The 16,993-nt window shown below is 41.6% G+C and overlaps 1 protein-coding gene across 21 annotated transcripts in view; it reads right to left on the reverse strand.

Moving 5' to 3' along the window:
* Nucleotides 1-16,993, reverse strand: part of TCF4 (transcription factor 4) — a 363,640-nt gene that overhangs the window by 150,228 nt on the left and 196,419 nt on the right. Inside the window, exon 1 of one of the 21 annotated variants that reach the window (XM_007124282.4) lies at nt 14,975-15,064. The exons of the other annotated variants lie outside the window; for them this stretch is intronic. The gene's annotated coding sequence lies outside the window, so the exon portion shown is untranslated. Of the gene's footprint in view, nt 1-14,974; nt 15,065-16,993 lie in introns of those variants that run through there. 21 annotated transcript variants of the gene reach the window in all.

Raw genomic sequence — 16,993 nt, forward strand, 5'->3', positions numbered from 1 at the left:
CACAACAGAGGGAGGCCCGCATACCACAAAAAAAAAAAAAAAAAAAAAAAAAAAAAAGAAAATGACAGGCTACCCTCCAGGTGGAACAGGAAACAAGCGAAATCCCTGGATAACAAGGGGCCTTTTGCATTTAGTCACAAAATTTCTGGGACAAACCCTGTTTTCCATTTTATATTAAACCCTGCTTTGCCAGTTTATATAAAATTTTAAATAAAATATAAATGCATATAACATATAAAGATATATAAAATATAAAATTTTTATAAACTGGCAAAGCAGTGCTTATCTCAGGAATTCTTTTAGCATGACTTAAAGTTTTAAATTCTCTTATACACATACGGGTTTAAACACACACGGGTATATTCATCTTAAGAAGTCATGGATTGTAAGAAAGTCTCCTTAACCTATTAGAAGTCGATTTATTTAAGAATGAAGCACTAGAAGTTTCTCTGCTCAAGTCAGAAAAGGCAAGGCTGATAAACCTAAGAAACAATACTGTCAATATTTGCCAATGATTTTCTTCCTAGAAAATCTTAATCAACTAAAACAAAACAAAACAAAAACAAACAGAAAACAATCAGAGGCCAGTAAAAACAGTTCTGTAATATTACATTATGGGTTGTAAGATCAACATACGCAAAAACGACAACGTTCCTGTACATCAGCTAACCAATTAACAACTATAATGGAAAAATAAAAAAATCCTGCTTAGAAAATACCTAAAAATAAAATTAACAAGAACATTTTAAAAAAGTATTAAACTCTACCGGAGCCACACAAGTAAATCTTTACAAACGGGGGTCGCAGGGGTTCCAATTTTCTAAATAGCGAGTCTCTGTATTAAAGCAAGTTAATTCTCCCCAAATTAATCTATTAAATGCAATGCAGTTACCACTTTTATATTTTACTCAATATACTCATATCTTAAAAACTCATGAGTTTTTAAGAATGCACTGATGTGTTACTTTTATATTTTTTAAACACATGTAAGTAAGGGAAAGAAGAGGCTATGCAGTTTTATCACAGTACGTTTTGCAAGAAGGCGTGACTGCTGGAATGCTGCGACCAGGCTAAAATGTTAGTTACAGCAGAAGCGGGCCTAGAATCCCGAGTCGGACTTCTTTTCCCAAAACGGGAAGCCACTCACTTGTTTCCTGCTCGAACCTAAGTATCCGAAGAAGAGGTGCCATTTCTCAACTACTCAGCTTTGGAGCCTTTCCAAATGGCTCTTCGGGTTGAAGCACCTTCTTTTCCACTTGCCCATATTATATCCCACCCCTCTTTCCCACACTTCACTTCACTTGGCGTGATGTGTCACCCATTCTCATCTCACAGCCAGTCCAGTTAACCTGTGTAGACACATCTTTGAGGCCTGTGGGGAAACTACCCCGGGACACCTCAATATACCCCTGACATCTAACCTGAAACATGGCATGTAGGTTTCACATCAAAATAGTCAGTCACACTTTCTTTTTTTTACTAGGTGCTAGGGAAACCATTATTTAAGCGTTTAGCTTTCCCGTGAGAATTTTAGCGAGGACTCGCTACCTCAGCCCTTTCTTGAACGTGGCTCAGTAAGGGAGGAATGGCAGACTCCGGGTGTCTGTAAACTGGAAAGTGGAGAGCTGCTCCCCTGCAGAGTAACTGCCTACCCACCAGTCCTCAGATCTCCACCCATATTTTTCAATTAAGTGATTCACCACCAACATGCTATGACTGATCTGGAGCCTCTGATCCATTTGGTGAACTCGATAGTATAAAAATGTAGAAAGAGGTGCTCGATGGGAGGTGAAAAAATTCAGCACCTTCTCTGTTTGAGGATAGATAGCCAAAAACTGGTGAGATGGCACCTCTTGTTTCTATTTAAGAACAGATTACTATCTCACCACCCCTCCCCAGGTCTCCCTTTACCTTACGATAGGATAACTATAAAACAAGCCACTCTAGGGGTTAATCCCTAAAGCCTCTCTCTACCTAATGAGCATATTTTTCTTGGAATAGGGAATAAAATGAGTCACTTAATCCTATTGTTATCAAGAAAAATATGAGTCAGAGTCAAGGACCAAGGGGAACAAATGATATTTTAAGTAGTCATGCTTACATTTAACTGATAAGAACAGCCACTGGGGTATATCCCATAAAGTTCTCAAAGAGACTGCTGAAGTCCTGTAGCCTTCAATCAGGCCAACATGGTTATTCCAAGAAGAACTTGAAATTTTTTAAAAAATTAATTAATTTATTTTATTTATGGCTGTGTTGGGTCTTCGTGTCTGTGCGAGGGCCTTCTCTAGTTGCGGCAAGCGGGGGCCACTCTTCATCGCCGTGCGCGGGCCTCTCACTATCGCGGCCCCTCTTGTTGCGGAGCACAGGCTCCGGACGCGCAGGCTCGGTAATTGTGGCTCACGGGCCCAGGTGCTCCGCGGCATGTGGGATCTTCCCAGACCAGGGCTCGAACCCGTGTCCCCTGCATTGGCAGGCAGATTCTCAACCACTGTGCCACCAAGAAGAACTTTAAACCCCATCATGTTACCACTGTCCAATGAGTGGGATTCAACAACGTGTCCTCCACATCACTCATCCTTCTCAAAGGACAGCTATGTGTTACTTGGGGCACTGAACATCAACAAAAATGATTAAATAAATGCTGCTAACATTTGTAACCAAGGGAAATTCCACAGTGTTGAACCTGGTATTATTCTGTGGAATAAGGTACATCACGTCCAGAGGGCAGAGAGCCAAATCCTGGCCACCATTAGCCCCTTTGTAGCTCTAGAAAGATTATTTCTTTCTTTTACCTTATAGACTAGAAATAAAACCATCTGAATATTTATTAAATATTTATTTACTATGTCATTTTCTTTTGATATGAAATTAGGCTTTGGAATTAAAAAAGAGAGAGAGACAGAGAAAGAAATGCCTACCTTCTCAGCAGGAAATTGCAAAGAGTGCTTAATGTTACCAAAGTTATGAGTTAGACCAAAATAAAAAGCTTCACGAGGAATACTTGACCCACAGATTTTAGAAACAATGACCTACTCAAAGATACTCTTCACTCTTACGTACCAAAAGTCAAGGATAAGTTACAGCTTGACTAATAACCTTCAGTTTTATAATCATAAGAGCCAACATTTACTGAGTGCGTTCTATGGGCCAGACTCTTTTAAGTGTCTTACATACATTAAATTATTTAACCCTCACAAAATCCTATGACGAAAGTACTAATATTAATGCTATTTCACAGATAGGGAAGAAACTGAGGTATAGAAAGTTTAAATAACCTGTCCCAGACAAGACATTTGGCTAACGGAAGACTGGCTTAAGGGCCGCACCCTTATATTCTATGCATTAAATCCCTTGAGCATGACACAAATCTCCGCGTAGTGAAGTAGACCAATCAAACTGTAATATCTGATATACATCTGCCCTTATACATGATACCCAGAAAACTATATTTATTATCCACTCTTGAAAATTCTTTCAGCTGGGAAGAAGGTTTAAAATAAGTCTTAGTATGTATATGTATAACTGATTCACCTTGCTGTACAGCAGAAACTAACACAACATTGTAAAGCAACTATACTCCAATAAAAATTAATAAAAAAATAAAATAAGTCTTAGTTACCCACACTAGTGTGCACAAGCCAAGAACAGGTTAACTCAACGAAGGAATGTTTCAGAGAGATGACACAAGGAAATTGGAATTTTGAATACAGGCGAGTTTGAGAACCACAGAAGTTCCTTTGAATGAAGACTTAAAATAAGACGTCTCTTACAAAACTAGCCCAGCACTAAAATTATCTCAACATTCTATTCACAAAAGATGTCAAGTTCTCAGTTGTGTAACAACAATTCCTGATCTACTTCATTTCTATTCACTGGATGATCCTCCCTCTCTTTCAAATAACATATTTAGTCTAATTCTGACTAAATTTACCAGTAACGGTTATTTATATCAAAACGTAAGTATAGAAAAGTGTGAGGCATGTTTTCTCTTTTTCTTAAGAGGTAGCATCTTGGGAGGGTGGGTGGGTGGTGGTAGGGGAAGGTAGGTGAGAAGAGAAAAGCAGGAAAGGAGGCAAAACATCCAAATCCACATGGTGTAGAACAGACAATGCTTTATTAATGCAACAAGTTTGTCAACCAGGTGGTCCATTACAGTGTATCTGCACAAAAGGAACAAGAAACTGGGATCTGTGCAGTGTGGAGGGAAAGCCCAACTCACAGATGACAATTACACGTCAGTGGGGAGCCGAGATGGGGGAGGTGATAAGAGCTCCAGGAGAACCGAAGGAGTATGTCCCTGGGAAGCAGAAGACAGGTCAGAAAGCCTGCTTGAGAAAGAGGCAGGGAACTGACCAGGACAAGGAGGGAAGGAAGGGGACCAGCCCTCAAGAGCAGAGCCATTCCCCAAGAGCCAAGACCAGTTCAGTTTTCTTTGTGGAATACTTCATTTACTCAGCTTTATGGTCAATTGTTTTAAAAATAAATTTATTTATTTTATTTTTGGCTGCATTGGGTCTTTGTTGCTGTGCATGGGCTTTCTATAGCTGTGGTTCACGGAGGCTACTCTTCATTGCGGTGCGTGGGCTTCTCATTGCGGTGGCTTCTCTTGTTGCGGAGCTCGGGCTCTAGGCAGGCGGGCTTCAGTAGTTGCAGCACGTGGGCTCAGTAGTTGTGACACACGGGCTTAGTTAGTTGCTCCGCGGCATGTGGGATCTTCCCAGACCAGGGCTCGAACCCATGTCCCCTGCACTGGCAGGCGGATTCTTAACCACTGTGCCACCAGGGAAGCCCTTTATGGTCAATTTCAACACTCTTACTACTCCAGAAAGCTAAAACTTAACATTTAAGGCAACAGAATTAATAATAACAACAGTAATAGAAGCAGGTCAGGTATATCATAGGTATCAGTTCTTTATCCTTGCAGTAGTGTGCTGATATACCCCCCTTGTGTGGGAGGTGCATTTCCATGGTGTAAATACTCCCTCCGTGTTAATTTCAAGCTCTCAGTGGTTAAATCGCTAGCCTACAAAATTCCTGAATACTTAACTATTAGCTCTCCTTCTTCACATGATGCTTGTAAGTCAGTTTTAGCTCTTGACAACAAAGTTACTTAATGAACTATGTGGGAAAGTTAAAACAATGCAGCTACTCATTTGAGTATTAATCCTGGTTTTCTGTGTGATCTCCAGGATGATTTTAAATCATCTTACCTCATTTATCAACACTAAAATTAAATTAGCATTAATCCTAAAATTTTTATGGTATCACAAAAAGTTCTGAATAGCCAAAGCAATCGTGAGAAAGAAGAACAAAGCTGGAGGCATCACATTTCCTCACGTCACAATATATTACAAAAGTTACAGTAATCAAAACAGTATGGTGTTGGCATTAAAAGACATACAGAGCAATGGAATAGAATCAAGAGCCCAGAAATAAACCCACACATATACAGTCAACTAATCTTTGACAAGGGCACCAAGAACACATAATGGGGAAAGGACTAGCTCTTCAATAAATGGTGCTGGGGAAACTAGATACCCACATGCAAAGGAGTAAAACTGGACCGCATCCTACAACACTCACAAAAGTTAACTTGGAATAGATTAGGCTTAAATGTAAGACCTGAAACCATAAATCTCCTAGAAACACAGGAGAAAGGCTCCTTGACATTGCTCTCAGTAATGATTTTTTTGGATATGACACCAAAAGCACAGGCAACAAAAGCTAAAATAAACAAGTGGGACAACATCAAACCAAAAAAGTCTGCACAGCAAAGGAAAACATCAACAAAATGAAAAGTCAACCTATGAAATGGGAGAAAATATTTGCAAACCATATATTTGATAAGGATTTAGTATCCAAAATATATAAGGAACTCATACAAGTCAACAGCAAAAAACCAAACAATCTGATTAAAAAATGGGCAGAACGCCTGAACAGCCATTTTTCCAAGGACACACAAATGGCCAACAGGTATGTGAAAAGGTGCTCAGCATCAGTAATCACCAGAGAAATGCAAATCAAAATCACATTGAGATATCACCTCCCACCTGCTAGGATGGCTATTATCAAGAAGACAGGAGATAACAAATGTTGGAAAAGATATGGAGAAAAGTGAACCCTCATGCACTGTTGGTGGAAATACAAATTGGTGCAGCCACTATGGAAAGCAGTATGAAGGTTCCTCAACAAATTAAAAATAGAATTACCATATGATCCAGCAAAGCCACTTCTGGGTAGAGATTCAAAGGAAATAAAATCAGTATCTCAAACAGATATCTGTACCTCAATGTTCATAGCAGCATTGTTTACAGGAGCCAAGACACCCTAAGCGTCCATCAACAGATGAATGAGTAAAGAAAATGTGGCATACATCTAGAATGGAATATTATTCAGCCAAAAAAAGGAGGAAATCCAGCCATTTGTGACAACATGGATGAATATGGAAGCCATTACGCTAAGTGAAATAAGCCAGACGAAGAAAGACAAACAGTGTATGGTATCAATCATATACAAAATCTTAAAAAACAAAAGCTGAATTCATAGAAACAGGAACAGAACAGTAGTTGTTGACGGGCTGAGGGCACAGGTGAAATTGGGAGGTGTTGGTCAAAGGGTACAAACTTTCAGTTATAAGATGAATAAGTTCTGAGAATCTAATGTACAGAATGGTGACTACAGTTAATAATACTGTATTGTATACTTGAAATTTCTTATAACTTATATGGGAAAAGAATCTAAAAAGCATAGGTATACGTATAACTGAATCACTCTGCTGTACACCTGAAACTAACATAACATTGTAAATCAACTATACTCCAATATAAAATAAAAATTTTAAAAAACGAAGTTTGCTAAGAATAGATCTTAAGCATTCTCGCCACAAAAAGGTAACTGCGAGATGATGGCTGTGTTAATTAACTTGGTTGCGATAAATATTTCACAATGTATATGTTTATCAAATCATCATGCTGTGCACTTTAAATATATACAATTTTATTTGTCAACTATACATCAGTAAAGCTGGAAAAAATAAAATTAAAAATGTGAAAGAATTTTTAAAATTAAAAATGTTAGCATTATATTACTTTAGACATCTCTTTCAATGAGGGATTTGAAACAAAACATATCTCTATTTTTTTAAATCGCCCGTTAATTGACTAAAAATAAATCATTAAGATTTAACTCTCTTCTCATCACATCAGTTTCAAAGCAAACAGGGTGAAGTGTCTTGGGAAATCATTATTAAATTTAAAAATGTCATTTACATCAATATTTAATACATGAATATGTATGACATTCACATGAAATGTATTCCAATTGGGTTCACATTTAAAGACCTTAAAGATTTTTGGTTTTGTTTTTAAGGAAAAACTAAATCCAGATTCTTATTTCAAAGGTGAAAACAAACAGGTTGGAGAACTAACAAAACCAGGCCAAGGCCTCTGTAAGTCACTGTAACATCAGTTTGCACCTGACAATTTTTATGCTAAACTTGCAGCCCCCGAGCCTACTGCTTTGGCTTTCTCAACCATCACAGGGTTCACTAAGGAATGATCGACTGATGTTACTACAACATAAAGGGTGGTATATATTCAGTCATATATTACAAGTGTGGCTTCTGTCCCTTGTGAAATGACCTATGAATTTAAATGTGTAGCAGGCAGAAAAACAAGTGTAGTGTTCCGAGACACAAACCAAAGGAGCCCAAGTATATTCACCCATATAAATACAAGTGTAACACTCAAAAACACAGACAAAAGATGTACATAATACGTTTTACAGCCGATCCCATTTTCCTTACACTGTAGGGATCTTAGCGGCGAGAATGCCACAAATGAGCATCAGGCTAGCCAGGTTCTATTTGACGAAACCTTGGACAAAGTGATTTACCTTCATTTACTCATTAGTGAAATGAGGAGTTGGATTAGATGATCTCTAAAGTATCAACAAACTCTAAAAGCATGTGAATAAAAAATAAAGTCTAAGTGATTTACTGACAACTCTGACTCACAGTTTCAGCTTGGAAATTGACAAAGACACTTTACCTTCCTTTGAACAAGATAGCTGGCATCTCTGACTCAACAGAACTAGAATAATTCTAGAAAGAAAGAAAATTCTAGAAATTTCTGGGAAAAAAATGTGATAACAGCCAAGGAGTGGAAGTTGCTAACTTAGTTTCAGAATATTCCTTCTACACGAGGACTATTAGCATGTATTTCCTCCTTCCTCAAATGTGCATTAAGTGCAGAGTTCTAGGAGGGTAAACTTTGTCCATGAATTGCCTTCCTAAGGCAATCTGGATTCTTCAAAGTGATTAAAAAGGACATTCACAGCATTAGTCAGCAATGAAGTAAAGAAGTCACTTAGCCTTTTTTAGTTTAAAAAAATGTTTGTTTCTCTTAGAACTGTATTTCATCAAACATGCCATTGAATGTAAGATACGTCATTATCTATTAACCACCAAAAGGGGAAAAAAAAGTCGCCAATTCAATTGGCATGCCATAAATTTCTGAGATGTTAAAATGTGAAAAAGGTGTCTTAGAATCAATTGACTGTTGCGCCATAAGGCTCTGACCCAGCACGCCCAACACCTTGGACAAAACCATCCTCCAAGAGGGATCGTAACGATGCAGGTAGGTCACGAGTCCCATCTGACTCAACCCTCTCTCTGCACCCGGGTCATACTCATTAAACTTTTTTTAAGGCAAATTATTTATCATTTATACTAAACAGAAATTAGGAAGAAAATAGTTAATGCAGGCTAAATAGGTGGCTCTTGAATACTTTCTGTATTTCTTACTCTTTTCAAGGGCAAAGAGCTGCTGCCTTATCCATGCAGTTTGGGGAACGTGTCAAACATTTCTGAAATGTCTAAAGGCTACCAGCACGTACTCTCCCTCCTCATTCCCTATTCTGTCACAGACACGGGGAGCTAGAAGGCGTCTCATCAACTATCTGGGCCAAGGCTTCATTTTCAAGAGGTAGAAACTGAGCCTTAAAAAATGCTGAAGGCAGGATAAGAACTCAGTTCCCCTGACCTCCAGTCTATAAGCTGCTAGATTCTAAACGTTCTGCTCAATTATTCCTACCTTAGTTTTACAAAGGACAACTTAGAAGAGGAGTCTTTTTTGTCTACTTGTCTGAATTTCCTCCAACTAACTTAATAAGAGTACCTTTCACTAATAGTGTCCTTCAAATGGGACACAGAGAGTCTGAAACAAATTACTCAAGGTTTCTCAGATCTTCCTTCTCACCCAGGTTCAGCGACAAAGGTTCGTTAAGTTGCAAATAATGAATGAGAAGAACTCTGTAAAGCAAAGAAAGAGTAAAAGCAATGTATTCAATATTCCCTCACACTGTCCCTTTCTCGATAATTTTTTTAATGAATGCAATGAAATATTTTCCTCCTGTTAAACTTAAGATACCACTAAATCATTCCCAAATGTAGGAAGCATTCCCGGTGTGACTCGGTCCAAACCAAGCCCTGCATGTAGTACCAGCCCTAATAGATGCGCCAATAAATACAGCTTCATGGGAAGACACTATGACGAAGCAAAGAATTAAACAGTACAACTCCTGTGCTGAAATGTGTATAATAACTTAAACTCCTCCACGTCACAAAAGTCCAGCTCAGTATCTCTAAGTTTTATAGGAAATGCCCTAGAGAGGCAGTCCATATGTCTGTAAAGTTAGCTGCATTCCATGAAATAGAGTGGTTATGATCTCAGGGAGATTCTGCAATCTGCCCCAGACAGGGCAGTGTCAGGTTTGCCAGGAAAAGAACGAGAACACCACCTCATCCCAAACCACTTATGTCCCAAGCATTACTGGTGCTACACAAGCCAAACGTCCCATTATGACCTTCAAAGAAGACACTATTGCTGTGAACCTAGGATTAAGATACGCTTCTGCTTCTGCCTAACCGCCCCCCTCCCCATGAAACACTGCTTTACCCTGAAAATGAGTTTTTCATCCTATCACATAAACCCAGATCAACTGAAACCCCATGGGCCAAAAACTACCAAGACATTTTACACTATACCAGCTCAGTTCATCAAGACATTGGATCTCATGTTTTTCTGAACCTTAGACGGCCAGGTAGTATCCTCAAAAAGAGACTTCTTTTTGGCCAAAATATCCCAAACCAAGACGGCCAATGGGTTAATGTTCTTTTCTGAGCTCTTCAATTATGCTGCTTCCTGTGTCTTAGGGCTGGCAGGCAGGGCACCCCTGTCAGAGCTGCAGAGAACTCTGCAGATATCTCTGCTGTGTTCAGTCAAAATGAAAAGAACACAGGATGGCCCTCTGACACAGACAGCTGTCAATCAGATGGCACACTCACACTTGGCCGGCCAACGAGCAGCAGCGGAGGTGACAAGCGCTCGGCTAATCAGCTTGCCTATAAAATCACAGCCCTTCCCAGCACTACTCACATCAGCCCATGAGGCGACAGCACGGACAGTCTTCAGCTACCCTGTTCTCAGTCTCTACGTGTATGCGTCTCTCTCACTCGCCCACCCCGGTGTGACGAGGACTGTAAGAAAGGCTCAATACAATATGCGTAAAAACAAAAATCAGACCAAAGGAAACTGATAAGCAAGAATAGGAAAAGAAATCCCTGCAGAGAAATGACCCAAAAGAAAACAAAGTGATAGACTAACCTATTCAGAGCCAGTTCACACGGATACTGACATAGCGATACCCATTGTAGGTAACCAGACATATGTATTAGACAAGAGGCAAAACGATCCGCCCCGCCTCTTCCCCATCCGCCATCTTGTCTTTTGTCCCTCTAGCCACCAGGGAGCAATTTGGGGCTAGATCCTGGTAGAGGAGGAGAAAATTCTGAGCTTTACCAAATATTTAAATATGAGGGGACTTCCCTGGTAGCGCAGTGGTTAAGAATCTACCTGCCAATGCAGGGGAAATGGGTTCGAGCCCTGGTCCTTGTCTTTTGTCCCTCTAGCCACCAGGGAGCAATTTGGGGCTAGATCCTGGTAGAGGAGGAGAAAATTCTGAGCTTTACCAAATATTTAAATATGAGGGGACTTCCCTGGTAGCGCAGTGGTTAAGAATCTACCTGCCAATGCAGGGGAAATGGGTTTGAGCCCTGGTCCAGGAAGATCCCACGTGCCACGGAGCAACTAAGCCCGTGCGCCACAACTACTGAGCCTGCGCTCGAGAGCCCGTGTGCCACAACTACTGAAGCCCGCGTGCCACAACTACTGAAACCCCGCACGCTTAGAGCCCGTGCTCCGCAACAAGAGAAGCCACCACAATGAGAAGCCCACGCACCGCAACGAAGAGTAGCCCCCGCTCACCGCAACTAGAGAAAGCCCGTGCACAGCAACGAAGACCCAACGCAGCCAAAAATAAATACATTTATTTTTTTAAAAATTTTTTAATAAATAAATAAATATTAGGAGTGGGGGTAGGGTGGAATGAATTGGGAAGTAGACCTGAAGGGAGAAACTCAGGGGATCTGGAGAGAGGAAATGTGAGTTCCTCAAATCTTCCACTGATTTTCTTAATTAGCTAACTCTTTAGCTCAAAGATATTCCCTCTAAAATAATAAACAAATGCTAAATTCATTAAGGAGCTACCTTATGAGCTTGACAGATATTTTTACCCATTGATAGTAAAAATACCAATCTCTCTCTCTCTCTCCCCCCCTGCTCTTTTACTTCTCTTTGGTTTCTAGAAGAACCACTGGTTGGAAGCAGCGAATCAGGAAGCAAAACAAGGGGAGACAGGCAAAGTGGATACAGAGTCGAATTTGTGGCTATCCACCTGCAGTCTAGAAGCTGAAACAGCAGAAGTCTACCTTAGATAAAGACGAATTAACAAATTACAACCTCACTGAAGGGGACCTTCAGGTAGCAGAGACCTTCCACAGCCACCCTGTGCTCTGACCACTTTCATTCGACTCTTCTTCCTTAGCTCCCCCAACCAAGAGTCCAAGCCACCTGCCGTGCCGAAAATAAAACCCCTGAAGGTTTTTATAAAATCATTTTTTAAAGATCATGAAAGAGAGAAGTGGGAAGAGGAGATACTGGGGATGAGTGTCCTTTGTCTTTTGTGAGTCCGAGAAAAAAGTCCAAATTCAAGGCTTTTCCAGCTCTGCTTCAGCTCTGAGAACCGTGGAGGTACCTACAGTTGTCAAAGCCCGGACAGAAAAGGCAATAAGACCATCAGCACAGGGTGGCCCTGTTGCAGAATGTCCACAGGGCCACTGCCTTCTAGCTCATCCCTGGAAGACAAAGCTGTCTTTCTTTGAGAGGAGTGGGAGAAGCTACTCAACCTCCACCTGCAGTCGTGACCAACAAGCAGGAACAGTTCTAGGACAGAGCCTGAGACTGGCCACCGTCTCTCCAACACCAACACCTACGGCTTATCAGTCAAACCAGGACAGCAGGCCCTGCCTCCTGCCAGCTGCCAGGTAGCTCAAGAAGCACACTGGGTCCCCACCCAGGGAATCCCCATGGCAGGGCGAACGGCCATGTCACCAAGATGCTAGTCGGCCACTGAGTTTCTAAGGGCTGGGACACTCCTGCTCCCTCCTCTGCCCGTGCCGTCTGAAAGCCGTATTATCATCCACATAGACCCTACCCATGGCCACCAAAATGCACCAACATCGCACAGCCTCGGACTCTCAGCTCACTACAAACTCTTCACCACTGTCCCAGCTGACACCAAAATGGGCACCTTCCGACAGAAAGCTTCTTCCCTCTTACGGAATCTTTGTTAAGCATAAAAATTCAAGAAGCAGAACCACTATAATTTCTGGGTCAAATGTCAGTTGGCGATATATAATATTGTCGTTTTCCCCAAATTTCATCAGCACTGAGTATTTCTAATATTGAATTCGGCCTTTTATTTTTAGTGAAGAAAGCGATGCTTACTATGAAGAAAGAATCAAACAATACCGCAGTACGTCAAGGAAAAAGAAAAAGTATTTTGCACACATATGAAAACCAAGGAGGTCATTCCGGGCAAACCCAGTTCTTCCCTGTACACAGCTCAGAGCAGTGATAGGAGCAGCCCCTGGGGCCACGTCACTCCCCTATCTCTTTCACCAGCTGGAGCTCTCTTTTACCAGTTGAAATACTGGGAGGGTCCAGCCCGCTGTCATGCAGTCTCCACTGTCCCCTGGGGAGATGGGGACCAAAGGGGTGCTTGGAACAGCAAGAGTAGCTACATCACAGAGGCTAAGGGAACACTGGCTTGCCACCCCAGGCATCTCTTCTTGGAGCCTCTGACATCCAAGCACCATTTTAATGTTAGAACAGAAGAGGGAAGAAAGCAATCATCTCCCCAAAGGAGGAAGTTATTATTTTTAAAAAAGCCCGGAGGGCTTCCCTGGTGGTCCAGTGGCTAAGACTCCACACTCCCAATGCAGGAGGCCCGGACTCAATCCCTGGTCAGGGAACTAGATCGCACATACCGCAACTAAAGATCCTGCATGTGGCAACGAAGATCCCGCGTGCCACAACTAAAGAGGCTGCACGTGGCAACGAAGATCCCGCGTGCCACAACGCCCCAGCGCAACCAAATGAATGAATGAGTGAATGAATAAATAAATATTTAAAAAAGAAGAAAAAAAAAAAAAAAGAAAAAGCCCGGGCTCTAGAGAAATTAGGACTGGAGGAAGTTGGACCACCTAACTGTCCTGCTCAAGTGCAAGCCTAGTTCAGACTTTCATGGACTCCTGCCTCTGTTGCTCTGAGGCTTTTCATCTGTAAGTTCATTCCACATCTTCTTTCTCTCAAGAACATGGCACGAGCATAAGCTCTTGTGGACATTCTAGGAATCACATGTATTGAAAATAAGAGTATTGACCTTCCCGCTCGGCCAGGCTCACAGTTTGGTTCTGACCAGAACAAGGGCCGTCTTATCAGTCCTCTCTCTCCAGTTCCATTAGGGCTGCCTGACACCCTATCTTGCACACTTGCTTCTTAGTTATTGCAAAGCTTTTATATATTTAGGGATCTTTTCCATCAAAATATTCTGGAATGGCTAGAGGCTCAGACACATGAATGATATCTGCTCACATGTGCTTTTTATCCAAGTTCACAGCTCCTGGTCACTGAGGGTAAACAGTGTTATCAGTGATTATTATGGATTTAGTCAAGTATATTTCATTCCTGTCATTTATAAGCACTTGTGTTGGCTCGTATTTACAATGTCGGGATTCTGTCACTTTGGTAACCTTCTGAGACAACGTTTCTCCAGTGTTACAGTGACATTTCAAAAACTCAGTATTTCCAAGCAAACAACATCCTCTGGCTCCACGACAGTGCAATTCAGTGGTAGCGGAACAAAGGGACACTGGTCTAGAAATTTCTTCAGGATGTATTTCCAGCTACTTCTGGCTATCACTTCACAGTCTAGGGTGGCCCTGTGGCCTTTGGAAGAAAGATGCTACAAAGACGTCCAGTAAAATTTCAGTGTTACCTGAGACTGGAATTTTAACTGTTTTGTGTGGGTCCACATGAATGAAGTCTGCTGTGTGGCGCTGACAAGTCTCTCAACATCTCTGAGCCTTAGTTTCCCATTTGCTACTAAGCAGCATTGGGCACCAGGTGACATCTAGGTCCTTGCTTACTGTAACAATCCATCCGAAAGATTTCAAAATTATACACAGAGATAAAACTCATTATCATCATTTTTTTTCCATGTCCTACCTCAAGGTTATGAGGAAAAGAATCCTGTGCAGGAAACAGGGAGAAGCAAACCATTATCTACTCAACTCATCCACTTCTTCCTTTTTCCTACACACCCTCTGCCAAGCAAGATGGACCAGGGACAGTGAAGGAGGATGAAACCTGAGTGACAGAAACACAGTTGGTATTACATTCACCCCTGAGCCTCAAAGCCTTTCCATTATCAGGTGGACCATGGTCCTCTCAGCAGTGGAGTAGAGAGGTACTACCACTGACAGGTAACAGACAATGCAGGAAATACGCACCACACTGTATGCAATTTGTAGTTCCTTATGGGAGACATTCAAAATATTCTTTCTTGGCCCTCGAAGGACAATGCTCTTGATATATAGATTGTGGAGGTCATCATATCCTCTTTAGAAACGCAGTCTTTCCTACTGACAGAAAGAGGTCTCAGTGCAGGAAGCTGGATGATACCTAAGTTAACAGTGAGAAGAGAGCTAGAACCATCTATGAGAAGACCCTGTGGGCTACCTGCGATCACAAAAAGCTTCACCAACTTTAACCAGGGATAAAGAAGCAATAGAGAAAATGATAAATCTGGAGCCAAAGGACTTTGTCCCCTAGTCCCATCTCTGCCACTTAATATTCATAGTGACAAAATTGCTTGGAGTCTCTGTTTCATTATCAGTAAAATGGGGATTAAAAAGAGTTCCGGGCTTCCCTGGTGGCGCAGTGGTTGAGAGTCCGCCTGCCGATGCAGGGCAACCGGGTTCGTGCCCCGGTCCGGGAAGATCCTTAGTTATTGCAAAGCTTTTATATATTTAGGGATCTTTTCCATCAAAATATTCTGGAATGGCTAGAGGCTCAGACACATGAATGATATCTGCTCACATGTGCTTTTTATCCAAGTTCACAGCTCCTGGTCACTGAGGGTAAACAGTGTTATCAGTGATTATTATGGATTTAGTCAAGTATATTTCATTCCTGTCATTTATAAGCACTTGTGTTGGCTCGTATTTACAATGTCGGGATTCTGTCACTTTGGTAACCTTCTGAGACAACGTTTCTCCAGTGTTACAGTGACATTTCAAAAACTCAGTATTTCCAAGCAAACAACATCCTCTGGCTCCACGACAGTGCAATTCAGTGGTAGCGGAACAAAGGGACACTGGTCTAGAAATTTCTTCAGGATGTATTTCCAGCTACTTCTGGCTATCACTTCACAGTCTAGGGTGGCCCTGTGGCCTTTGGAAGAAAGATGCTACAAAGACGTCCAGTAAAATTTCAGTGTTACCTGAGACTGGAATTTTAACTGTTTTGTGTGGGTCCACATGAATGAAGTCTGCTGTGTGGCGCTGACAAGTCTCTCAACATCTCTGAGCCTTAGTTTCCCATTTGCTACTAAGCAGCATTGGGCACCAGGTGACATCTAGGTCCTTGCTTACTGTAACAATCCATCCGAAAGATTTCAAAATTATACACAGAGATAAAACTCATTATCATCATTTTTTTTCCATGTCCTACCTCAAGGTTATGAGGAAAAGAATCCTGTGCAGGAAACAGGGAGAAGCAAACCATTATCTACTCAACTCATCCACTTCTTCCTTTTTCCTACACACCCTCTGCCAAGCAAGATGGACCAGGGACAGTGAAGGAGGATGAAACCTGAGTGACAGAAACACAGTTGGTATTACATTCACCCCTGAGCCTCAAAGCCTTTCCATTATCAGGTGGACCATGGTCCTCTCAGCAGTGGAGTAGAGAGGTACTACCACTGACAGGTAACAGACAATGCAGGAAATACGCACCACACTGTATGCAATTTGTAGTTCCTTATGGGAGACATTCAAAATATTCTTTCTTGGCCCTCGAAGGACAATGCTCTTGATATATAGATTGTGGAGGTCATCATATCCTCTTTAGAAACGCAGTCTTTCCTACTGACAGAAAGAGGTCTCAGTGCAGGAAGCTGGATGATACCTAAGTTAACAGTGAGAAGAGAGCTAGAACCATCTATGAGAAGACCCTGTGGGCTACCTGCGATCACAAAAAGCTTCACCAACTTTAACCAGGGATAAAGAAGCAATAGAGAAAATGATAAATCTGGAGCCAAAGGACTTTGTCCCCTAGTCCCATCTCTGCCACTTAATATTCATAGTGACAAAATTGCTTGGAGTCTCTGTTTCATTATCAGTAAAATGGGGATTAAAAAGAGTTCCGGGCTTCCCTGGTGGCGCAGTGGTTGAGAGTCCGCCTGCCGATGCAGGGCAACCGGGTTCGTGCCCCGGTCCGGGAAGATCCCACGTGCCGCGGAGCGGCTG

Source organism: Physeter macrocephalus, chromosome 19 (assembly GCF_002837175.3).
Source record: "Physeter macrocephalus isolate SW-GA chromosome 19, ASM283717v5, whole genome shotgun sequence".
In the NCBI taxonomy this organism is placed as follows: Eukaryota; Metazoa; Chordata; class Mammalia; order Artiodactyla; family Physeteridae; genus Physeter; species Physeter macrocephalus.